The 15,652-nt window shown below is 42.6% G+C and overlaps 1 protein-coding gene across 2 annotated transcripts in view; it reads left to right on the top strand.

Moving 5' to 3' along the window:
• Nucleotides 1–15,652, top strand: part of SCHIP1 (schwannomin interacting protein 1) — a 770,942-nt gene that overhangs the window by 32,021 nt on the left and 723,269 nt on the right. The gene's annotated exons all lie outside the window — the stretch shown is intronic.

Below are 15,652 nucleotides of genomic sequence, written 5' to 3'. Positions count from 1 at the left end.
CAGACTGGTACAGAGGGAAGAGGACCCTGCCCTTGCGGGCTTACATTCTACAGGATTATGGGGAAGGAGACAGTAGGTCGAGGGTTGCAGTAGCTCCAATGGTATTGAGGTGGCCGTGTGGTCTTTACAGGCTGTAAGCTTCATTGAAGAGGTGGGTTTCAGGTTTCTTTTGAAGGATCCAAAAGTAGTGGATAACCGGATGTGTTGGGGCACTGAATTCCAGAGGATGGGTGATATTCGGGAGAAGTCTTGGAGGCGATTGAGTGAGGAGCGAATAAGAAAGGAGGAGGTCTTGGGAGGACCGGAGATTACGTGAGGGAATATATTGAGAGATTAGTGTGGAAATATAAGGAGGAGAAAGGTTATGGATGGCTTTGTAGGTTAGTGTTAGTAATTTAAACTGGATACGCTTGGAAATTGGGAGCCAGTGAAGGGATTTGCAAAGAGGTGAAGCAGGAGTGTAGCAAGGAGAGAGATTAATTAGTAGGGCAGCAGAGTTAAGGATGGACTGGAGGGGTGCGAGAGTGTTAGAAGGTAGGCAACAGAGGAGTATGTTGCAGTAGTCGAGGCGGGAGATAATTAGGGCATGCACGAGCATTTTGGTAGACCATAAGATGCTCCATACAAAATACGCCCCATATAATTCTCCATACAGTTTATGATGGACCCTATAAGATGCTCCATATTAAAATATGCCCCATACAATACTACACAAATGTTGATTATGGCCCCATAAGATGCTCCATACAGACATTTGCCCCATATAATGCTCCACAAATGTTGATTATGGCCCCATAAGATGCTCCATACAGACATTTGCCCCATATAATGCTCCACAAATGCTGATTATTGCCCCATAAGATGCTCCATAGAGATATTTGCCCCATATAATGCTGCACATGGCCCCATAAGATGCTCCATAGAGATATTTGCCCCATATAATGCTGCACATGGCCCCATATAATGCTGCACATGGCCCCATAAGATGCTCCATAGAGATATTTGCCCCATATAATGCGGCACATGGCCCCATACAGATATTTGCCCCATATAATGCTGCACATGCCCCCATACAGATATTTGCCCTATATAATGCTGCACATGGCCCCATAAGATGCTCCATACATACATTTGCCCCATATGCTGTTGCTGCGACTGAAAAAAAAATGACCTACTCACCTCTCAGGCCCCCAGCACTTACTATGTTCACCTGTTCCCCATTCCACCGTCGGCGCCGCTGTGTCTTCCCCATCCTCTGCACTGACTGTCCAGGCAGAGGGTGGCGTGCACTAATCTGACTCTGAGTATAACGGCACTGCGTTATACTCACCTGCTCCTGGTGCCGTCCCTGCACGTCTGTTCCCCGGCGCCGGCAGCTTCTTCCTGTAGTGAGCGGTCACCGTTACCGCTCATTACAGTAATGAATATGCGGCTCCACCCCTATGGGAGTGGAGTCGGGTCCATATTCATTACTGTAATGAGTGGTACCATGTGACCGCTCACTACAGGAAAAAAGCTGCCAGCACCCAGGAAACAGGGACGTGCAGGGACCGTGCCAGGAGCAGGTGAGTAGTATTAGACAGCTGCCGCTCCCCCTACCCTGCCGAACCCTGGGAATGACTCAACTATAAGCCGAGAGGGGCAATTTCAGCCTAAAAAAATGGGCTGAAATTCTTGGCTTATACTCGAGTATATGCGTTAATTAGTTTACTGGACAGGCTGGATAGAATCAATAAAATGGTGTGAGGCTAGATACACAGTCCAAAAACAATGTAAGTCAATGTAGATTATTTTTATTAATGTCATGTCTAAATATCCATCCATTCATTGAAACTCTCCCTGAATGAAATCATATTAGTAAGAAGAGCAGACAGCTGTGAGCTGGCATTATTCTGCGAAGGGGCCAATATCCATAAAGGTTCCCAACCTTTAACAACTCACAGCTGTCTGCATAGCCTTTACTGGTTATTATAAAGGGGGTCCCAAAAAATGACTTATGGTCCGCATTATTTTTAATAGCCAGCTGAGGAAAAGCAGACAGCTGGGGGCTGATATTAATAGGCTGGGAAGGGGCCATGGATATTGTCCACCTCCCACACTAATAACACCAGGTCACAGCTGCCCAAGAAATGACGCATCCATTAGATGCGCCTTTTCAGGTGCTTAGCCTTGGCTCTTCCCACTTGCCCTGGTGCATTGGCAAGTGGGGTAATGGTTTTGTTGTTCATAAAAGCTGTTCTATGTTAGCTGATATCAAGCCCAGGGGCTAATAATGTAGTCAAAGGTAAGAAATAAGTAATTGAACAAAACACTCCCTGACAAATGCCCTCTTTTACCCTACCCATTTATTAACATAAAATTAAAAATTAAAAATCAAAGTAATCCTCATCTGTCCGCCTTAACTCTATAATGATGAGGTCCAACGGTGATCCCTGACTCTGCTACATCCAGAGGCAATGCTGATTGCTGAGCGCTGAGCGGTGACATCAGTAACGCGATCGCTCGGTGTCTGGCACACACAGTAGCATATGAATCCGGCTGCTGCAAAGAGCGCTGACGTCAGTAAGGTTATCGCAGTACCGATACACTTTCCATCAAGGATAGCTTGTAGTTGCCTCTAGCTAGCCTGGCATACAGACAAGGTCAAAATTGTTGGTACTCCTCGTTTAATGACAGAAAAACCCACAATGGTCACAGAATGACAGCTCGCACGCTGTCACAATACCTTAGTATTGCCGATTTGAGCAGGTGGTCACGTGACTGCATGTATGTGATTTGCATACTAGAGTTCATGCTTCGACTACACTCACACAGCTTTTTTCACTTCACTTCTATGGACAGAAGCCAAATGCATCTAGTCGCATACATTTGGTCACGTTACTAGTGTGGCGGCATCATTCCGAGTTTGGCTCTGAGGGCATGTGTGAAGAAGTTGATTGGGGCATCATATTGTGGGGGTGATCATACTGTATGAGGGGATCATACAGTGTGGTTGGCTGTGGGGGCATCATACCGTGGGGGTCACAGTGGTGGCATGATACTATTAATGAGAACTGTGGGAAATCATTCTGTTTTGGTGGCACTTTACCACTATCGTACTGTGTGACTGGGTGGGTGGCATTTTAGTGCTGAAATACATATCTCTCTCTTTGTCTTTAAAAGTTTATACCAGAGAGAGAATGGAAAGCAGAAGACAGTATTCCTCAGCCGGCTCCTGTGCAATAAATAATAATAAAAAATGGTGTGGGTTATCCTATTTTTAATAACCAGCATAGGTAAAGCTGACAGCTGCGGGCTGCAACCCCCTGTATATTCACTGGTTACTAAAAAGAGAGGAGTCCCCGTATTTTTGAACAATTTAAATAAATTAAAAAAGGGTTTGGGGTCTCCATCATTTTTGACAACCAGCCAAGCTAAAGCAGACAGCTGGGGGCTGGTATCCTCAGACTGGGAAGGGACCATGGATATTGGCCCTCACAGCCTAAAAATAGCAGCCCATATCCACCCCAGAAAAGGCGCATCTATTAGATGTGAGAATTCTGGCGCTTTGACCGGCTCTTCCTACTTGCACTGGTGTGATGCCAAGTGGGGTAACACAAGTTAGTCATAGTCATATTTTAAAAAATGCCCAGCAAGAATAAACTCCTTTAATTGAAAGAATGACACAGACTCCTTTATTTTAAATAAACACTCCTCACCCTCTTTAGCCCATTTATTCACAAAAATAAAAATAAAACATAGTTATACTTGCCTTTCCGTGTTATGTTTGCTAATGACAGGTGTTATGAAGGCAATCCAGAAACACAGTGTGCTTAGCGATCAGAGCGCACACAGTGATCTGACAAATACCCAAAAATACAAGAACGAGCTCTGAGACGTGGAAACTCTGTAGACTGCACACCTGATCCTATCCTAAACACAACTAAAAGCGGCTGTGGATTGCGCCTAACAACTACCTAGGCAACTCGGCACAGCCTAAGAAACTAGCTAGCCTGAAGATAGAAACATAGGCCTGACTTGCCCCAGAGAAATTCCCCAAAGGAAAAGGCAGCCCCCCACATATAATGACTGTGAGTAAGATGAAAAGACAAAACGTAGGGATGAAATAGATTCAGCAAAGTGGGGCCCGATATTCTAGGACAGAGCGAGGACAGTAAAGCGAACTTTGCAGTCTACAAAAAACCCTAAATCAAAACCACGCAAAGGGGGCAAAAAAAACCCACCGTGCCGAACTAACGGCACGGCGGTACACCCTTTGCGTCTCAGAGCTTCCAGCAAAACAAAAGACAAGCTGGACAGAAAAACAGCAACAAAAAAGCAAAAAGCACTTAGCTATACAGAGCAGCAGGTCACAGGAACAATCAGGAGAAGCTCAGATCCAACACTGAAACATTGACAAGGAGCAAGGATAGCAGCATCAGGCGGAGTTAAGTAATGAAGCAGTTAACGAGCTCACCAGAACACCTGAGGGAGGAAGCTCAGAAGCTGCAGTACCACTTGTGACCACAGGAGTGAATTCAGCCACAGAATTCACAACATTTCCGTCAATAATCCATTGATGCCCATGTCCCACTGCAAAAGACAAAAATAATTAAACACCATATTCCTCATCAGCATTTAGTGGGTTAAACTGATGGGAGCTGTGCGGGCGCCACTCCTGGCAGTGAGGGCTTGGTGTCACCTGTGATATGAGCTGATCAACCTGTGTGCCAAAATTGCCTACACATGTCCAGTATGTCCAAGGTCAGGAAGCACTTCCTAACCATGATGTACTGGGTACGTCCAAGGTCGGGAAGCGATTCAAGTACAAATCTGAAAGTTCTCATGGCTTAACAACAATCTTCTGTGATCCCCTCCTTAAAAGTTAAAACATGGAAACAAATCTCTGATAGTAGTTAAAATGAACACAAAAACATTTCTGCAGTATCTACAGGGTAGGCTATTTATATGGATACACATGGGTGAGCCATGTATATGGATACACCTAAATAAAATGGGAATGGTTGGTGATATCAACTTCCTGTTTGTGGCATATTAGTATATGGGAGGGGAAAATATTTCAAGATGGGTGGTGACTAGGGTTGAGCGACTTTTCTTTTTATAGGATCGGGTCGGGTTTCACGAAACCCAACATTTTCAAAAGTCGGGTCGAGTGAAATCGGCCGATCCTATAGAAAAGTCGGGATCGGCCGAAACACGAAACCCAATGCAGTGCATTGGGTTTCTAATGGTTCCCAGGGTCCGAAGGAGAGGAAACTCTCCTTCAGGCCCTGGGATCCATATTTAAGTGTAAAATAAAGAATCAAAATAAAAAATATTGATATACTTACCCTCGGACGCGCCCTGGTTCTCACCGGCAGCCTTCCTAAGAATGAGCGCCTGAAGGACCTTTGATGACGTCGCGGCTTGTGATTGGTCGCGTGAGCGGTCACATGGGCATCACGCGACCAATCACAAGCCGCGACGTCATCTAAGGTCCTTCAGGAGCTGATTCTTAGGAAGGACGGCTGCGGGTTAGAACCAGGGCGCGTCTGAGGGTGAGTATATACCTATTAGGAATATACTCACCCTCGGACGCGCCCTCGGACGCTTCCTTCCTAAGAATTAGCGCCTGAAGGACCTTAGATGACGTCGCGGCTTGTGATTGGTCACGTGACCGCCCATGTGACCGCTCACACGACCAATCACAAGCCGCGACGTCATCGAAGGCCCTTCAGGCGCTCATTCTTAGGAAGGAAGGCTGCCGGTGAGAACCAGGGCGTGTCCGAGGGTGAGTATATCAATATTTTTTTATTTTTATTCTTTATTTTACACTTAATTATGAATTCCGATACCGATTCCCGATATATTAAACATATTGGAACTCGGTATCGGAATTCCGATTCCAGATCAGAAGATCGCCGACCTCATGGCCGACCCCACACAGGGGTCGGGTCGGGTTTTATGAAACCCGACTTTGCCAAAAGTCGGCGACTTCTGAATCTGGCCGACCCGTTTCGGTCAACCCTAGTGGTGACCATGGCGGCCATTTTGAAGTCAGCCATTTTTTAATGCAACTTTATAAATGGCCACCAAGGTGTATCTATATAAATACCCCACCCTGTAGACACTTTTCCCAATGTGGTAGATAAAAGCAGTCATAGAGCGTTTTAAACCTAACAGAGTATTGGATCACAGACTTTTATAAATCCTTTTGGATTTTTACTTTAAAGACTAGATATCCACAAGTTTTGAATTTAAGGCATGATTTAATCATTAAATTTTAATGTATCATTTATAAGGATGTTTAATGCTTTATTTAATGTAGTAATGGAGATGATTTCTCCCTATGTAATATACAGGGCTGTAATTGTATTACCGTAAGTGGTCACGCTGCCAACTAATAAGTCAGATTAAAGGTTATGTGACACATGACCTTTAATGACCTGCTTTTAAACACACTAAATAAAAAGCAAAAAAGAATGAAAATATACACAGCAATGTAAAAATTACTTGCTGTTCATATGTACAGTCTTTTGAGCTTCTTTTAACTGCTTCAGGTTTCCAAAGACTCAACGTGGTCAAAATTAGTGACCTGTCCATTTTTCAGTTCATTGAACAAACTTTAAAGGGACTCTGTCACCTGAATTTGGCGGGACTGGTTTTGGGTCATATGGGCAGAGTTTTCGGGTGTTTGATTCACCCTTTCCTTACCCACTGGCTGCATGCTGGCTGCAATATTGGATTGAAGTTCATTCTCTGTCCTCCATAGTACACGCCTGTGCAAAGCAATCTTGCCTTGCGCAGGCATGTACTACGGAGGACAGAGAATGAACTTCAATCCAATATTGCAGCCAGCATGCAGCCAGTGGGTAAGGAAAGGGTGAATCAAACACCCGAAAACTCCGCCCATATGACCCAAAACCAGTCCCGCCAAATTCAGGTGACAGGTTCCCTTTAAATAAAAAACTGGTGGCCAAAAAATGTGTTAACAAACAACTGAAAATAAACAGAAAAAGTTGCTTCGGGACAAGACGTCAGCGTGTCCTAATGTGCCTACTGCCTGAGGACATCGCTGGGTTTGGAAATGTCTAAGAGACATCATGTGCACATTTCCTAAAAGTGTCCATACCCTTTAGATAGTACTTAAGTCACACATACACTTTAGACTAAAATTGCTGAACCAGTTAATATTGACAAGGTTCAGCTTCCAGTGTAATGTTTATTGGTGACTCTGGGTTATGATTGGGAAATTAGGATCCAGAATGTACAATTTCAGACTGCAGATCCTTTTGTTGTCCAACAGATACTTGGCCACCAAAGATATCTAGCAGTGGATCTCTCATAGAGAATACAGGCGTGAGCGCTCATACATAAGGTAACATCAAGCGAAATAGCTGTCACGCCAACAATCGGACAGCTGACTAAAGAGTATTGGGACTTTGGTCAAATACTTATTCGGCTGATACACAGGTGCTTCTCAAAAAATTAGAATATCATCAAAAAGTTAATTTATTTCAGTTCTTCAATACAAAAAAGTCATTACAAACAGAGTGATCTATTCCAAGTGTTTATTTCTGGTTATGTTGATGACTATGACTTACAGCCAATGAAAACCAAAAAGTCATTGTCTCAGTAAATTAGAATAATTAACAAAAACACATGCAAAGGCTTCCTAAGCATTTAAAAAGTCCCTTAGTCTGCTTCAGTAAGCTCCACAATCATGGGGAAGACTGCTGACTTGACAGATGTCCAGAAGGCAGTCATTGACACACTCCACAAGGAGGGTAAGCCACAAAAGGTCGTTGCTAAAGAAGCTGGCTTTTCACAGAGTGCTATATCCGAGCATATTAATGGAAAGTTGAGTGGAAGGAAAAAGTGTGGTAGAAAAAGGTGCACAAGAAACCGGTATAACTGCAGCCTTGAAAGGATTGTTAAGAAAAGGCCTTTGAAAAATTTAGGGGAAATTTACAAGGAGTGGACTGCTGCTGGAGTCATTGCTTCAAGAGCCACCACACGCAAACATATCAAGGCTATAAGTGTCGCATTCCTTGTGTCAAGCCACTCATAACCAATAGACAATGCCAGAAGCGTCTTACATGAGCCAAGGAGAAAAAGAACTGGACTGTTGCTCAGTTGTCCAAGTTGTTGTTTTCAGATGAAAGTAAATTTCCATTTCGTTTGGAAATCAAGGTCCCAGAGTCTGGAGGAAGAGCAGAGGCCGCAATCCAAGCTGCTTGAGGTCTAGTGTGAAGTTTCCACAATCAGTGATGGTTTGGGGAGCCATGTCATCTGCTGGTGTAGGTCCACTGTGTTTTATCAAAACCAAAGTCAGCGCAGCCTTCTACCAGGAAATTGTAGAGCACTTCATGCTTCCCTCGGCCGACAAGCTTTTTGGAGATGGAAATTTCATTCTCCAACAGGACTTGGCAGCTGTTCACACTACCAAAAGTACCAATACCTGGTTTAAAAATAACAGTATCATTGTGCTTGACTGGCCAGCAAACTCGACTGACCTTAACCCCATAAAGAATCTATGGGGTATTGTCAAGAGGAAGATGAGAGACACCAGACCCAACAATGCAGATGAACTGAAGGCTGCTATCAAAGCAACTTGGGCTACCAAAACACTTCAGCAGTGCCACATGCTGCTCACCTCCATGCCACGCCGCATTGATGCAGCAATTGATGCAAAAGGAGCCCCGACCAAGTATTGAGTGCATTTACTGAACATACATTTCAGTAGGAAAAGATTCCAAATTTTCAAATCATTTTTCAAGCTGTTGTTATAAATTATTCTAATTTACTGAGATAATGACTTTTGGGTTTTCATTGGCTGTAAGCCATAGTCATCAACATTAGTAGAAATAAACACTTGAAATAGATCACTCTGTTTGTAATGACTCTATATAATATATGTGTTTCACTGAAATAAATTAACCTTTCGATGATATTTTAATTTTGTGAGAAGCACCTGTATATGACCTCATTAAAAAAATGTATATATAATGGAATATTATGGTAATGTCTGCTAAAGACAAAATTTCCATATCAATACAACCTAATCTATGGGCAGAATTGAAAATTTATAAAGAATAGCATGCCACACAGCAGGTAGACCGAGTCTATAAGTTGATAACAATAAAGCTTTGCAGGTACATAACATGAACATTAGATTTATTTCTGCAACTTTTAATTTTTGCTGGATTATAAAATTTACTTGAACAAATAATGCAAAACGAGAAAAAAAATAGATGCGTCCAAAGTTGAAGTGGTTGTCCAGACATCTCTCCTGCCCGATCTAATATTGAGTGCTACTGTATGACAGATGAAGCAGTGACAAGATGCTGTTAGGCAACGATCAAATATAGTGCACATGTCCTATTAATTATAATAGGACATATTAATAATACTCATTGGGTATTGAATGGTTGCTTCATCAACTTCCTTCTCCTGCATGCAGAAGTATCTCACCACACCCAATGTTAGAGTAAGTGCGCTATGCTCTTTAAGAGGGCAAGCCTGAAAACCATGACAGAAAATGTTAAATGTTTATGCTCTAATGAAAAGGATCGCCATCACCAAGTGTAGCATGAAACAGGCAAATCTAGGTTTTCCTGCACCCTGGGCATTGCAGAGTACAGTATTTGATCAGCGATCAATCCAGGGAAAGTTCACTAAGTGAAAAAAAGTAAAATAAATTTTGTAAAAATGTGTAAAAATAAAGATGGAGTCACACTACGTACAACACAGCCGAGTGCTATGCGATAAAACATTGGATATCCTCGGAGGAATGTTATTCAATGAGGCAATCCAGATCAGTTTTTTTTCTCAGGCGTATAAAGAGTGCATGCAAAATCACAGCAGGCTGCAATTGTACTCATATTTCGTCCGAGGCTCACCAACATAAGCCTATGGGTGCGATAAAAACATGGACGCAGCACGGACCATCCATATAGCGCACGACAAATATGCACACATTTTCCTGAAGCCAGGAAATTGCATCAGCCAAGAACAGGAAGCTTGGCATGCAGATTGTCCTGGCAACCTAAAAAAAAAGCCATGAACATGCCTCCATGGATACCGGCAACGTGGCTAGACAAAACAATGTGATAATGCTGATTGTTCTAGTGCAGGAGAGACCTGAATTCCAGCATATATGATTTTTAATTTTTACTCTCCAATGTTTTAAAATTCCATGAATTTTATGATTGCCACACCCCTAGATGAATTACTTGAAGGATGTAGTTTCCAAAATGGAGTCATTTGTGGGCGTTACCTCTCTTCTGGCAGTACAAGGGCTCTACAAATGTGACATGGTGGCTGCAAACCATATGAGTAAAGTCTGCCTCACAAAATGACTCTTCTTTCTTTTGGAGCTCTCCCTTGTGCCCGAACAGTTTTGTTCCCCAATATATGGGGCATCGGTGTAGTCAGGAGAAAATGCACAACAAATTGCGTGGTTCATGTTCTTTTGCTACTCTTATGAAATGAAAAATGTGGGGCTAAAGCAACATATAGTTATATGTAAATAAAGACACAGCCAGAATAAAGTCCTTTAATTGAAAAAATGACACAGACTCCTTTATTAATCTCACTTAAACCATACTTATTGCCTCGCCTAATTCCACCAAAGCCCGCGATCTCCTGTAATAAAAGTAAAATAAAAAAACAACAATATGCCTTACCTGTCCGTCATTCTGCCCCACTCTGTAAGCCATGACTGGGGCTAAATAGTTTTCAACCTGGACGGTGCCAAGATGCGACCGTCCTGTCTGAGAAACACCGGTGAATGAGTTGCTGCGAGCACAGCATCATTGACCAGTGGTGACATCATCACTGGCATTTTTCCATGATCCTGAGGTCACCGCAGTTCAGTCCAGCCTCAATGTCCGCTGGTCAATGATCTTGGCACCGTCCAGGTTGAAAACTATTTAGCCCCCAGACATGGATTACAGCATGGGAAAGAACAATGGACAGGTATGGTATATGGTTTTTTTTATTTTACTTTTATTACAGAAGATCGAAGGCTTTGGTGAAATTAGGTGAGGTCGTAGGTATGGACTAATAGAGATAAATAAAGAAGTCTGTGTCATTTTTTCAATTAAAGAACTTTATTCTGGCTGTGTCTTTATTTACATTTAACTATAGGATTAGTAATGGATAGGTGTCTTATAGACGCCTCCATTACTAAGCCGTGGGCTTGATGTCCCCTGACAACACAAAGGTGACATCAACCCCACAAATATGAACCCCACTTGCCACAGCTACAGGGCAAGTGGGAAGGCAGCTTTGGGCTTTGGGGGGCCTATATCAATGGCCCCTTGCCAGCCTGAGAATACCAGCCCCCATTTGAATGGGTCTGCGTGTGTCAGTGACTCCGTTACATGTGAAAACTGCCACCACACGTACTGGAGACACGAATGTGTGAAAGGGGCCTAACATGAAGTACAATGTGTCCCAAAAACAATTCTCAGATTCACTGGGATATGTTAAAGTGTTCTAGAGTTATTACCACATAAAGCAACACTGGTTGCAAAATTTGTCCTAGTCATGAAAGTGAAAACAAGGTTTCGGAGTGAAGGAGTTATTTGCTAGGATGCATTTGTAACTAGTTGCCAGACTATTCTACTTGAGATATTCTTCTTGCGCTTTGCTCTGTATTTCAGTATTCCAGAAACGTACATGCTACCACTTATAGCTTTGCCAGTAAGAGAAAACTAGAGAAAGTTTGTACGACATCTTGTGTGCGCAAAATACTAATGCTCAGAAAAGACTGTGCGCTTAATATTTTATGGTATGCTTTTTCATGTTATCATTACTGCTTATTCATACAACATTGATATATTTTGTGCAGCCGTAGTCCAGGGATGTGAGACGGAGATGCATATCAGCTGCAGACTGCAAGAGAAACTGATAATTAAACTTTGATGCATCTGAACCTCATAGCAGTCATGCCATCATAGAAAGCAATGCATTTCAGGGCCCAGCAGCAGGAATGATTTGCTCTTGCTCACAATGTGAGATTCATCAAACTTTCATTACATCTTTATACTATCTCAAATACTTTGTTGCCACAAAAAGCAAAATGTACACTGGCAGCAAAGAACACAATCAGAAACATTCTCATTTCACTAATTTGCAAACAGAATTTTCAAGTGCAATATGAATGCCTACACCTCAAGGTTTTAGCTTAAAGGGAATTTGTCAGTAGGTTTAACCCTCCTAAGCCTAAAATTTTAAAATGCCGCTGTATACATCGGCCTCAACATATCCTGTGTAATTTACAGAGGTATGTCAAAGTTTGGGCACTCCTGGTCAAAATAACTGTTATTGTGAACACTTAAGCAAGTTGAAGATTAAATGATCTCTAAAAGGGTTAAAGTTAAAGATGACACATTTCCTTTGTATTTTATTAATTTTATTAATTTTTTATATATATTTTCATATCTTACATTTAAAAAATTACAAAAATGAAAATAGGTAAATGCAAAACTTTTGCCACCCTGCATGGTTAGTACCTAGTAGCTCCCCCTTTTTCAAGTACCACAGCTTGTATCGCTTTTTGTAGCCAGCGAAGAGTCTTCTAATTTTTGTTTGAGAGATTTTCATTCATTCATTCTTCTTTCGAAAATTCTTCCAGTTCCTTGAGATTCCTGGGTCGTCTTGCATGCACTGCTATTTTGAGGTCTAGCTACAGATTTTCAATGACGTTCAGATCAGGGGAGTGTGAGGACTATTGTAAAACCTTCAGCTTGTGCTTTTTGAGGCAGTCTATTGTGGATTTTGATGTGTGTTTTGGATCATTATCCATTTGTAGAAGCGAACCTCTTTTCAACATCAGCTTTTTTTTTACCGACGGTGTTATGTTTACATCAAGAATTTCTTCAAATTTAATTGAATCCATTCTTCCCTCTACCCATGAAATGTTCCATGTGCCATTGGCTGCAACACATCCCCAAAGCATAATTGAGCCTCCCCCAGGCTTAAAAGGGTTTTCCCATCTCCAATATCCTATCCCAATATGTAGTAGGTGTAATAATAATAATATTAGCAAATACCTGCAATTAGAAATGTAGTTTAGTTTTTTTTTATTCACAGGTGGTGACTGCAAGCATGCGAGATTATATATATATATATATATATATATATATATATATTTTATGACACGCACAGGCACAGTCCCACTGTATAATCACTCACACACACACGGCTGGAAAGGGACAAAAAAGCACCCCTGCCACAAAAAAACCCACCAGTCCACATACTCAAACACTCCCCACCCCCAATCAGTGAATTTTGTTATACTTTGTCCTGCCCATCAACACTCCTCTTAAAGGCGTTATTTGAAGAGCTACATGTGAATGGCGACGAAGTGCGCATGATCGAGCACAGGTCCATTTACATGGTGCTCTTTAGAGCTCCAGCTCTCGGGATCATGGGGGTCTTAGCAGTTGGACCCCGGCGATTCTATGTTCTCGGCATAAGAGATTACTTGGGATAATCCATTTAAATGGATTTTCCAATAATTTTTTTTATTTTCCCATAAAAAAACTGAAAATAATAAACCAGTATTGACCTTCCCAAAGACCAATGTCACCTCTCTGACAACAGAAAAGGAGAAATGGTACCATGCAGTGTATATATACAGGACAGGAGGAGTGGTACTGTGCAGTGTATATACACAGGACAGGAGGAGTGGTACTGTGCAGTGTATATATATACAGGACAGGAGGAGTGGTACCGTGCAGTGTATATAAACAGGACAGGAGGAGTGGTACTGTGCAGTATATATATACAGGACAGGAGGAGTGGTACTGTGCAGTGTATATATACAGGACAGGAGGAGTGGTACTGTGCAGTGTATATATACAGGACAGGAGGAGTGGTACTGTGACGTGTATATATACAGGACAGGAGGAGTGGTACTGTGCAGTGTATATATACAGAAGGAGTGGTACTGTTCAGTGTATATATACAGGACAGGAGGAGCGGTACTGTGCAGTGTATATATACAGGAGAGGAGGAGCGGTACTCTGCAGTGTATATATACAGGACAGGAGGAGCGGTGCTGTGCAGTGTATATATACAGGAGGAGTGGTGCCGTGCAGTGTATATATACAGGACAGGAGAAGTGGTACTGTGCAGTGTATATATACAGGACTGAAGAGGTACTGTGCAGTGTATATATACAGGACAGGAGGAGTGGTACTGTGCAGTGTATACATACAGGACAGGAGGAGTGGTACTGTGCAGTGTATATATACAGGACAGGAGAGGTGGTACTATGCAGTGTATATATACAGGACAGGAGGAGTGGTACTGTGCAGTGTATACATACAGGACAGGAGGAGTGGTACTGTGCAGTGTATATATACAGGACAGGAGGAGTGGTACTGTGCAGTGTATATATACAGGACAGGAGAGGTGGTACTATGCAGTGTATATATACAGGACAGGAGGAGTGGTACTGTGCAGTGTATACATACAAGACAGGAGGAGTGGTACTGTGCAGTGTATATATACAGGACAGGAGGAGTGGTACTGTGCAGTGTATACATACAGGACAGGAGGAGTGGTACTGTGCAGTGTATATATACAGGATATGAGGAGCGGTACTATGCACTGTATATATACAGGACAGGAGGAGTGGTACTGTGCAGTGTATACATACAGGACAGGAGGAGTGGTACTGTGCAGTGTATATATACAGGACAGGAGGAGTGGTACTGTGCAGTGTATATATACAGGACAGGAGAGGTGGTACTATGCAGTGTATATATACAGGACAGGAGGAGTGGTACTGTGCAGTGTATACATACAGGACAGGAGGAGTGGTACTGTGCAGTGTATATATACAGGATATGAGGAGTGGTACTGTGCAGTGTATACATACAGGACAGGAGGAGTGGTACTGTGCAGTGTATATATACAGGACAGGAGGAGTAGTACTGTGCAGTGTATACCGTATATACAGTACAGGAGGAGTAGTACTGTGCAGTGTATATATACAGGACAGGAGGAGTGGTACTGTGCAGTGTATATATACAGGATATGAGGAGCGGTACTGTGCAGTGTATATATACAGGACAGGAGGAGTGGTACTGTGCAGTGTATATATACAGGACAGGAGGAGTAGTACTGTGCAGTGTATACCGTATATACAGTACAGGAGGAGTAGTACTGTGCAGTGTATATATACAGGACAGGAGGAGTGGTACTGTGCAGTGTATACATACAGGACAGGAGGAGTGGTACTGTGCAGTGTATATATACAGGATATGAGGAGCGGTACTGTGCAGTGTATATATACAGGACAGGAGGAGTGGTACTGTGCAGTGTATATATACAGGACAGGAGGAGTAGTACTGTGCAGTGTATACCGTATATACAGTACAGGAGGAGTAGTACTGTGCAGTGTATATATACAGGACAGGAGGAGTGGTACTGTGCAGTGTATATATACAGGATATGAGGAGTGGTACTGTGCAGTGTATATATACAGGACAGGAGTAGTAGTACTGTGCAGTGTATATATACAGGACAGGAGGAGTGGTACTGTGCAGTGTATACATACAGGACAGGAGGAGTGGTACTGTGCAGTGTATATATACAGGATATGAGGAGCGGTACTGTGCAGTGTATATATACAGGACAGGAGGAGTGGTACTGT

Source organism: Ranitomeya imitator, chromosome 5, assembly GCF_032444005.1.
Source record: "Ranitomeya imitator isolate aRanImi1 chromosome 5, aRanImi1.pri, whole genome shotgun sequence".
Taxonomy (NCBI): domain Eukaryota; kingdom Metazoa; phylum Chordata; class Amphibia; order Anura; family Dendrobatidae; genus Ranitomeya; species Ranitomeya imitator.
Note: the sequence above shows the minus strand (reverse complement) of the source record. Positions and strands in the feature narration are given on the sequence as shown.